The sequence below is a fragment of the Tachypleus tridentatus genome, chromosome 6, assembly GCF_004210375.1.
Source record: "Tachypleus tridentatus isolate NWPU-2018 chromosome 6, ASM421037v1, whole genome shotgun sequence".
In the NCBI taxonomy this organism is placed as follows: Eukaryota; Metazoa; Arthropoda; class Merostomata; order Xiphosura; family Limulidae; genus Tachypleus; species Tachypleus tridentatus.
The window spans coordinates 57,925,727-57,937,262 of record NC_134830.1 but is presented as its reverse complement, the minus strand read 5'-3'; the positions used below and the strand labels follow the sequence as shown (position 1 = coordinate 57,937,262).

At 34.6% G+C, this 11,536-nt stretch overlaps 1 long non-coding RNA gene across 2 annotated transcripts in view; it reads left to right on the top strand.

Annotated features, from left to right (window-relative positions):
- Nucleotides 1–862: 862 nt before the first annotated feature.
- The window catches only part of LOC143252601 (uncharacterized), an 86,509-nt gene continuing 75,835 nt past the window's right edge, over nt 863–11,536 (top strand). The window contains exon 1 of one of the 2 annotated variants that reach the window (XR_013029072.1): nt 863–962. This is a non-coding gene — a long non-coding RNA (uncharacterized LOC143252601). The remainder of the gene's footprint in view (nt 963–11,536) is intronic. The other variant, XR_013029070.1, reaches the window with a different exon arrangement.

The following is an 11,536-nucleotide window of genomic DNA, read 5'->3' as shown; positions in this document are numbered from 1 at the left end:
TATAGGATGGACAGAATGATCATCCAAGGAATCCTCCAACCTTTAAACTATTTAATTTACCACATTTCACAATCATTTCGCAAAAGTACTTACAACAAGTAGGGCCTGGTGGTTAAGGTGCTCAACTCGCAATCTACGGGGTTGCAGGTTCGAGTCTCATCACCGTACCTGCTCGCCCTCCCTTTCAGCTTTGGAGACTTTACAGTGTGGCGGTCAATCCCTCTATTCGTTGATAGATATGTGGTTCAAGAATTAGCGGTGGGTGGTGTTAACTAGACGTCTTTCCTTTAATATATGGCCCGGCATAGCCAAGTGGTTAAGGCACTCGACTCGTAATCGGTTACAAGCAATCTACAAGTTTTGTTACAGTTTAAAAAGTCTCTAGACATAAGGCATAAATAACGGTTATAGTTTTGCGTAGCTTTAACATAGCATTCAGACGTTCTTGTTACAGTGTTATTTAACAGCTGAACTTATCTTGGCTAAGTAGTTATGACTTAATAGAATCTCGAATTCAACTTCTGCTTGAAACCATTTTTTATTTAAAAATCTTCGACAATAAACTTATTCTAAAATATATATTTATGTTCTTTAAGTAATGAATGTTTCAAATTTTAAATCTCGAATAATATCCATTCACCTCTGAAGAAGTGAGAAAATGTAACAATGAAGAAAATGATAAGAAATGGTTATGTTTGTGCGTGAGATTATACTGCGACGAGCTGACGTGACATACTGGCGGGTTGCATTGCGTGCTGTCTCGCGCTCAAGGAACATGAGCGGCAGAGTCCCGCGAGGTGGCGCAACTGTAGGTTGGTGATATGATATACGAGCATCTAGGTCTACTGCAGTTATTCGGTGCGGCTCGGGTTTGCGTGAGCGGCTGTCTCTTCCTGCTTTTGGTACAAGTAGACGCGGCAGGATGGATGAAAGGGTCGACAGCTACGTATACTCATATAAGGGTAAGTATTTAATGAAGTTTATCTTTGATGTCTTTTTGTTTGGAGCTTATACTCTTAATCACTACGGGAAATAAGATTTTTTTTCTAACCTTCTAAATATTTTCCAAAGTATCACAATGTGTAAAAAAACTTGTAAATCTATATGTTCTTACATAGCATATTGTACAAGCATTTTACTTCCAGAAATACTTGCTCATAATTCACCATTCGAAGTTTTGATTCTCGAAATCTATTAATCGACTGAATAATTACTATATTACTTTTTTGAAAAAAGAAACAACGAATTTCAAAATTTACAGCACGACCTTCTGGGGTTTTGAAGGTATGATATATATATGACATATGTGAGATATCATTTATGTTTTAAGAGGGATATTTCTTTAATTCGAACGTGCTCAATTCCATTTATGTTGTTTTAAAGCTTTTTAACGTTTAAAATATCGAAATTTAATGATCAGTCGGTTCTAGAGGCTACTTAATTTATATGTTAAACCACAAACAAATATTTTCCACACAACTCTGACTAAACTTACTGTGTTATTAATCCTATATTACCCCACCCCCCAACTACTCGTATTGGTTGAACGTAACACTGTGATTGAAATGTTTGATCTTGCAGTATTTCAGAGCTGCCATGCCAAACAACTATGTTAGAAGTTAACTTTCGTAGTGGTGGGCGATTTATATTAAAACTGTTATTTATTAGTATTTATTCCAACAAACCGTAGTTTTTCCTTCTCTGGTTTCATCTCTTATTGGAATGGAGGCGTTTGTAATGTTACTACACGTAAAATGAAGATTTTTAAAACAGTGATCGGTGAAAGATGTTGATGGTTGTAGTCTAAAGGATTGATTTTAAGGAAGAAAACAATCATTGGATCGAATTGAAGTAACATGCTACTAAACTTGCTACAGAACGTTATTATTAGTTTTGATTAATGCCAAGTAGTTTTACAACTGAGAGTTTAGGTGTTAGTTAGGTGTCATATTTTATTTCAAAGCATGATAAATACACACTCCGAGCCCCAGTTTCAATTCCGGTTTTTTTTTAATGCCATCTTTCCTGTAATATGTTACCTCAGGAAGTCAATAGGGGTTGTGCAACATAAAAATAGGGATTCATACTAACATTACATTGTCTTCATTGGTAAATGGACGACTTCGTTTCGTTTTCAATTGGCACAACAACCTGACTAACCATATTTTTTATTTTCTGTTGTTATGATATCTTAAATCAAATGAACCACCCAGTTTGTTTAATTTATATTACTAAACTACAACACGACTATGAAGTAAAATGGGTCTCGTCAGATAAATTAAAAAAAGCACTGGATTAAGTCTCACTGATTAAATGAATCACGATTCTGCTGGACATATGAACCAAAACACCCAGAATTACTCGGTTGAATTAATCAGCAACACAAACATAATGGTACTAGTACCACTGAATATATTAATCGTAATAATATGACAAACAATAAACTGGCCCTAACAGAGTAATCAGGTAGATAATCTACCTAGTGCTTATCCAGTTCGTACTACTGATAAATAGTAGGACTTAATTCCTGTTGCCCACCGCTAGTACAGTGGTATGTCTTCGGATTTACAACGCTACAATCAGGGGTTCGATTCCCCTCGGTGGGCTCAGCAGATAGCCCGATGTGGCTTTGCTATAAGAAAACACACACACTTATCCTGTTAAGAGAATGAGGTAGATAAGCCATCTAGTACTTATCTCATTAGTATCAGTAACGAACGATAAGGTTTGCTCTGTTAAGAAAGTCGGATAACTAAATCATTTAGCACTTACCCTATTATTATCACCGATAAACAATAAGACTAAATCTGTTAAAAGAATCAGGTAAATAAGCCATCTATTACTTGTCCCGTTGGTATTATTCAGTTAACTAGTAAGGAACTTCTAGTAAACAATAAAACATGATATTGAACGAATATGATAGAGAAAGCCCCCCAGTACTCACTCCACTAGTATTCTACACAATGGCAAATTGTAAAATATGTACCTCTTACCATAAAGTCCTAATTTACTTGTCCAAATACCCATAATAGTTACATACAATTAGTTCGTTTTACTACAAAAGGATTTTGTGAAATATATTAGTCGAATTGTTTTCGTAAAGTTACGTGAAATACACTTTAAAGACAAAAAAATGGCCTGGCATGGCCAAGCGCGTAAGGCGTGCGACTCGTAATCCGAGGGTCGCGGGTTCGCGCCCGCGTCGCGCTAAACATGCTCGCCCTCTCAGCCGTGGGGGCGTATAATGTTACGGTCAATCCCACTATTCGTTGGTAAAAGAGTAGCCCAAGAGTTGGCGGTGGGTGGTGATGACTAGCTGCCTTCCCTCTAGTCTTACACTGCTAAATTAGGGACGCCTAGCGCAGATAGCACTTGTGTAAGTGTGCGGAAATTCAAAACAAACCAAATCACCCATCTTTTCGCAACTTTTTGTCTTTTTTGTTTTGTTTTGTTTTTTTGGAATTTCGCACAAAGCTACTCGAGGGCTATCTGTGCTAGTCGTCCCTAATTTTGCAGTGTAAGACTAGAGGGAAGGCAGCTAGTCATCACCACCCACCGCCAACTCTTGGGCTACTCTTTTTACTAACGATTGACCGTAACATTATAACGCTCCCACGGCTGAAAGGGCGAACATGTTTGGTGCGACAGGGATTTGAACCCGTGACTCTCAGATTACGAGTCGAACGCCTTAATCTACATGGCCATGCCAAGCCAAGATGGGTGGAAGTTCCAGACCTTTCCTTATATATATAAGGCTTACTGAGAAGGACCCAACGTGACATACTTGTTTCTGTTCATATGTACAGAAAGTCAGCTATTCTTACTTCCACCTGAACCTTTATTTAATTAATTTCTTTCATTGTGTAATGTTTGAGATTTAGTCGTTTTGTTTAACTTAGCGGCGAGCCATGCGTTTGACTCAGTATGAACATTCTTATGATGATATCACATATGCTTGATTACTTGCATGTTTAAAATTCCACACATGTATTTACGTCCTTTTAATGTTGTTCAAACCGAATCGTTATTTCAGTGTTGGTGTTTTTAACTTGATTAGTATGTTATACCATCCCCCACAAGGTTCAAACATGGCTGTCCTTAAATTTGAATTATTGAAAGAAAGATAATAAACAGTCTCCTACTTGTAATCGAATAGCGGATATTTATATTTATAAAACCTACATGTTTGAAAAAGCATAGCGTATCTTCAGTGACCTATGGAGTCTCGAGCCTTGGACTTCTCAAAACACAGTCGAACACGCTAACTACCAACTAGCTTCGTTTTGGTGAATAAGTAGATATTACAGTTAAACTGATTTAAGTTTTTCTTCTGGGGTTGTTGGTGATTACTAAGCAAACCTTTAATTTCGATTTCATTGCGATAGAAGATTGTGTTCATTGCCAAATAAATTAATTTACGTATAATTATTGAATATAATGCATCTTAATTCTGTGTCAATAGGTGGCGTAGTTTACATGTTATATTCTCGAATGAAGTCTCGTAAAATATGAAGAAAAAGACATATTTCGTTTTATAAAAATAAGTCAATGAAGTCTGTAAACTTGAAACAAACTACTACTGGGTCACGGAAGTTTGAAGATTTAGAATACATCTCTTCTGGATTACAGAAGTTTTAATACTTAGGACAAACAGCTAATGGGTTGCAGAAATTTGATGACTTAGAACAAAGTATTACTGGGTTAAACAAGTTAGAACACTTGGAACAAACTACTTGTGGGTTGCAGAAGTTTGAAGACTTGGAACAAAATGCTACTGGGTTACAGAAATTTGAAGACTTAGAACAAACTGTTACTGGGTTAAACAAGTTAGAACACTTGGAACAAACTACTTGTGGGTTGCAGAAGTTTGAAGACTTGGAACAAAATGCTACTGGGTTACAGAAATTTGAAGAATTAGAGCAAATTACTACTGGATTATAGAAGTTTGAAGACCTAGAACAAAATGCTACCGAGCTACAGAAGTTTGAAGGTTTAGAACAAATCACTACCGACAAGAGAAATGACACAAACAAACTAAAATTAATAACCTCCTAGAATTGTGAATGTTCAGAACACATCGTTTTCTGATATACGACGTCAATGAATTGTATACAGTTATTCCCACCTGTGGGAAACAATGGAAATGCCTTTCTTTCAGCAGATGGCTGAAGACATGTTAGTTCAGTCGCAGGCTATTAGATCTTGAATGATAATCCTTCAGGCTATTAATTCTTTTAAAAAAGTGGAATAGGGACCTCTGGCTACTACTTCGAACTTTTTGGAGCCACAGGCCAATTTTAAAACTTCATCAGTGATACTAAACGTAGAAAATGTCTGAACAAGAACCTTCATGAATACAATACACTAACAAAGGAATGGGTATCTTTAGAAAGCAACAAATTTTCGAACGAAATTTTAACGACGATAACTTATTTGAAGAAAAGAGGAAGAAAAGGGCATTTTCAAATATACTTAACGTGTAAGTAATACATTTATATGTTCTAGTAAATTTACGACTGTGGTCTAGATTTTAGAGCTTGCGAACCAGATTGGAATCCGTGTAATATCATGAACTATCACCCCCACAAGCACTCTTTAAACTGTAGGTTTGTTATAAGAGTGGCAATCAATCCCTCATTGTGGCTAGCTGGCTGCCTTCCCTTTGATAATTAGCTCTAAACTGTAGAAGGCGGCCTGATAGGTATAAAGTATTGCTACACAGCCTTGTTTTTATTCTTTTTTGACTTAATAACTTACAGTTTAATGCTACGTACATTTCTTACAAATCTTCATCAGCTATACAATCCGCTCATATTTCATATAAAATAAAAAAAACAAAATAAGAGAAACGATTCACAAAAATGAAGATTTCAAAGCAATACGTTTTGTTAACCTCACTCAGAGCAGTAAAAGTTAGAAAGGAACACGAACACAAATTCCCTTTGGTTTTCCCTGTCTTGTTAAGTTAATCAGCTAAGTTCATTAATAAAACTGCGACTTCTGCATGTAACAGGTTTTCATAATCACATAATCTGAAAGAAATCCAGTTCTTTTTTAAATGTTTAAGAGGACGGAAATAAAGAATTGGTCCTTCATGGAACTTTGGATTTACTAAGTTTTTCACACTCGTGTGACTTGTATCCTTACAAATGTTACTGGACCTACAGTATTCAGATTTCCACAGCTATCGTTTCATATTTAGAAGAAAAAAATGTACATTTCTCAGCTCAAAATTACAATATTAAAGGAGTTTTACACGTTTTTGCAGATAAATTATATAACACATCAAAAAATCGCCTTTGTTCTTGGATCATCACAGTGGTGAAATTCAGATATTGATTCTATCACTTCACGGCACTCTATACAAATCAAAATCAAGTTATTTCTCTCACTTTAAATAAGTACATACATAGGTCAGCTCTCGATACCTTGTAATATCCCAAACCAAGGTGTTTGTCTAACTTTAGATCGGTACATAATTCAACTCACGAAATCCTATACTAACCAAAATTAAGGTAATTGATTTACTCTAGGTCGTTCATTAGATATATAACACTGAATTTAATCTATTATAAGATTTTATTTCAAATAAAATTCTAACAGAGATGGAGTTCATGTGTACTGTATTTCTTGTAAATCTCTTGCACTGACCGTTCATTTCGTTAGAAGTTCCTACTTATATGCCTCCCACCCGTAGTGGCTCAGAAATATGTCTGCGGACTTATGACGCTAAAAATGGGCTCAGACCCCCGTGGTGGGCATAGCACAGATAGCTTATTGTGTAGATTTGTGCTTAGCTGCAAACAAATAAACCTACTTAATATCAGATTAGACGACCTTGTTCCGGCCTTAGATGTTCCGTGTTCCTAGGCGTGAAACAAAATGCTGGGCGCTACCAAGTAATCGAAATAATAAAAAAAGTGAAACCAATCTTTTCGGTGAATGCATTTTGACCGTGTAATTAAAACACAAGAAAAACTGAAGTATCGTTCCACACACACACACATATATACCTTTCAATTGTAGAAAAGCAGAAATCCGCTATCTCATATTTTCCCCAAATTTCATACAATCTGGCGATTAAGTACGCTTGACTCGTAACCTGAGGGTCGCAGGTTCGAATCCCCGTCTCACCAAACATGCTCGCCCTTTCAGCCGTGGGGGTGTTATAATGTGACATTCTATCTCACTATTCGTTGGCAAAATAGTAGTTCAAGATTTGGCGGTGGGTGGCCTTCCCTCTAATCTATCACTGTTAAATTAGGGACAGCTAGCACAGATAGCCCTTGCGTAGTTTTGCGTGAAATTCAAAACAAACTCATACTTCGAGAGAGGAAGAAACACACAGACAAATAAATGTTGTTACTTTACTTATATATACTACAAATATGCATTATTTATAAAAAGTTGAAATTACATCTACATATATTTTATAAAGAGGTCACAGGTAAATAAAATTGTTACTAACACCAAAAAAGTGAACAACAGAAGTACGTGGTATGTTCTTTAATGGGTCAATCGTATGGCTTTTGGTTTTGCAGTTTAATATTTAATTAACAATCACTGATATAGCGAAGCGACATATAAACAGGTGCTTTGTATGTCTTGTCTTCAGGTCTGCTACGGGAATATTTTTGGGCACAATAGCTTGGTAGACGTTAACTTGCTCACTTATATACTGGAATCAAAGGCGTTGACAGAAGATTATGGCAGTGATTGTGGTTTTCAAAGTTTCATCCAAAGATATTCAACTGAATTGAGATTTGGTGATTATGGTAGCTTACGAAATGACAATTTCGAGCAGCACTAATGCAGAATACTGTTGATAAGAGGTTGAAACAGTTAACAACGACGTTTACATACACTGTGACATGGTACTTGCTTCTTTAAATTATCATAGCTTCCATACAGTGCCGTTAGAGCATTCTCCACACCATTACACCACCTCTCGCAGCTGAAACTGTTAGAGCAGTACAAATAGCGTAGATGGCATGACGTGGTTTTCTCGGTATTTTTACTCTGAAATCAGTATATATATAAGTGTCTGGAGTATAACACGTTTCATTGTTAGTGAGTTAGTATTTTACTCTTTGAAAGTGAGGTAAGTGGGTTTTTATATTTTTTTGTCAATTGTTATTACGTCATTCATATGGTACAGTCATGTTCCGATTACTTGAATGAATTAATCAATTGCTTGTTTGTTTTGGAATTTCGCACAAAGCTACTCGAGGGCTATCTGTGCTAGCCGTCCCAAATTTAACAGTGTAAGACTAGAGGGAAGGCAGCTAGTTATCACCACCCACCGCCAACTCTTGGGCTACTCTTTTACCAATGAAAAGTGGGATTGACCGTAACATTATAACGCCCCACGACAGGGAGGGCGAGCATGTTTTGGCGTGACTCGGGCGCGAACCCGCGACCTTCAGATTACGAAGTGCACGCCTTAACGCGCTAGGCCATGCCAGGCCCTAATCAATTGCGACTCAGCCTGTCTGATAATCTCTTTTACTAGTCAATAACCAACATTTAGCAGACTGGTATTTTTGTATGATTTTATGATAGTATTCTTTGAACAGCCGTTTGAAGAAGCGGTCTTTGATAGCGATGGTCCTGTCAGATGAACACACACTACCATATTGCATTAAAATTAAGAGAGATTGTTAATCTTGACCATTGTTTTACTAACAATGATGTGACGACCGCTCAGCACTTAAAACATTCGTCTCTAACATCGTATGATAAAGTCATTGTCCATGATTAAGCAGAAACGAGAGTATGAGCTAGTGAAGTAGCTAGGGGTCACTAAAGTCAATTGTTGTTTGATGGCTTTACTTTAGAAAAGCCTCCCTGCTGGTACAACGGCAAGTCAACGGATTTACAACGCTAAAATCAGGGATTCGATTCCCCTCTGTGTACTCAGCAGATAGCCTGATGTGGCTTTGCTGTAAAAACACACACACATACACTTTAGATAAACGTTAAATAAATAACACCGAGTTTAACAGCTTTTTTCACTACTTAAAAGGATTTTTTTCTTATTATAATCATAAGATTTAAAGAAAATACCTTGAAATTTTGTGGTTAAAATAGAAAATTCGCAACACTAATTAGAGGGACATTAATTAGTGTCCTTCATTAATTAATGAATATATTCATTGGTACACATGTATACATGAAAAACGTGTATACATTTTTAGTTGAGATGCAGGTTTAATTGTATCTAACATATGCAGTGTTAGTCGAGATGTGGGTTTAATTGTATCTAATACATATATACTGTTAGTTAAGTTGCAGGTTTAATTGTATCTAATATATACATTAGAAGTTAACATGCAGATTTAATTGTATCTAATATATACATTAGTAATTAAGTATTGAAGAGTTATTTCTTAAGGCGCTAACGTTCTACCGCAGAAACGCTTAATTTATTTCAAGTACTATTGCCCTTTGAAATAATTAAGTTAAATAATACTAAATCAATTTTTGTTAAGACGTTGATTTAATGTATTTTTACAGAAACTTTTACTTTAATTCGAGCCCCCTGTTGCCTTTCGGGGTGATTTATTTGTACTCGTACACTTCTACCCCACTATATTATGAAGGTATAAGACCTTCAGCTTTTGGAAAAACTTGGTAATGTTATATTAACTATTTGCGTTTCAAAACTTTGTATTTGTTCAAACCCGACTCAGGCCCAAAAGTTACATTCTATTCTTTATTAAACTCGGTATGGAGTGGTTTAAAATTGTCAGTAGGCATCGAAAACCATGTCTTTTCACCTACAAGTTTTCCTTTGCATGCATATGAACTTATTATGCGACCACGTGCTGCCAGTGACATCAATACATTGAATATATTATACCTGTATACCCGTTCACCTCGTACCAAGCATATTAAACAGCTGGATGATACGACTGTATTATGCGTTTTCCTGTCTGCTACTGCATATCTAAATGTCGATATAAAAGTATACATTCAGAAGGATCCATCGACACTTTATTTCACTTTCGGCATGGGGTGGAGGTTTTATTCGACAATAATAAGTTCTTCCCGTAAATAAATAAATCTATATCTATATATGTATGTGTATTTTTTCTTACTTATGAACGCGAAGAATTATCTATATTGTTAATAGCCCCTCTCAAAAAAAGAAAGAGAGATTTCCACGAAGATATAGAATCAGGTCTATAAAACATTTATAGTCTCATCAGGTCTGTTTGTAGTGGCTTAAGGTTCTATAGGAGACAGGATATCGTATTAAGTATGACCGTTTGTTTGTACCGAATAGCGGGATCGACTGTCTCACTCAGCTGAAAGTACCAACGTAAATACCGTCTAATATATACATTAGTAGTTAAGATGCAGTTTTAATTGTATATAATATATACATTGTTAGTTGAGATGTAGGTTTAATTGTATATAATATATACATTGTTAATTGAGATTCAGGTTTAATTGTATATAATATATACATTAGTAGTTAAGATGCAGTTTTAATTGTATATAATATATACATTGTTAGTTGAGATGTAGGTTTAATTGTATATAATATATACATTGTTAGTTGAGATTCAGGTTTAATTGTATATAATATATACATTAGTAGTTAAGATGCAATTTTAATTGTATATAATATATACATTGTTAGTCGAGATGTAGGTTTAATTGTATATAATATATACATTGTTAGTTGAGATTCAGGTTTAATTGTATATAATATATACATTAGTAGTTAAGATGCAGTTTTAATTGTATATAATATATACATTAGTAGTTAAGATGCAGTTTTAATTGTATATAATATATACATTAGTAGTTAAGATGCAGTTTTAATTGTATATAATATATACATTGTTAGTTGAGATGCAGTTTTAATTGTATATAATATATACATTAGTAGTTAAGATGCAATTTTAATTGTATATAATATATACATTGTTAGTTGAGATGCAGGTTTAATTGTATATAATATATACATTCTTGTTAAGATGCCGTTTTAATTGTATCTAATATATACATTGTTAGTTGAGATGCAATTTTAATTATATATAATATATACATTGTTAGTCGAGATGTAGGTTTAATTGTACCTAATATATACATTGTTAGTTAAGATGCAGTTTTAATTGTATCTAATATATATATACTGTTAGTTAAGATGCAGGTTTAATTGTATCTAATATATACATTAGTAGTTAAGATGCAGATTTAATTGTATCTAATATATACATTAGTAATTAAGATGCAATTTTAATTGCATATAATATATACATTGTTAGTTGAGATGCAGGTTTTTGTATCTAATATATACATTGTTAGTTGAGATGCAATTTTAATTATATATAATATATACATTGTTAGTTGAGATGCAGTATTAATTGTGTATAATATATACATTGTTAGTTGAGATGCAGTTTTAATTGTGTATAATATATACATTGTTAGTTGAGATGCAGTTTTAATTGTGTATAATATATACATTGTTAGTTGAGATGCAGGTTTAATTGTATATAATATATACATTCTTAGTTGAGAT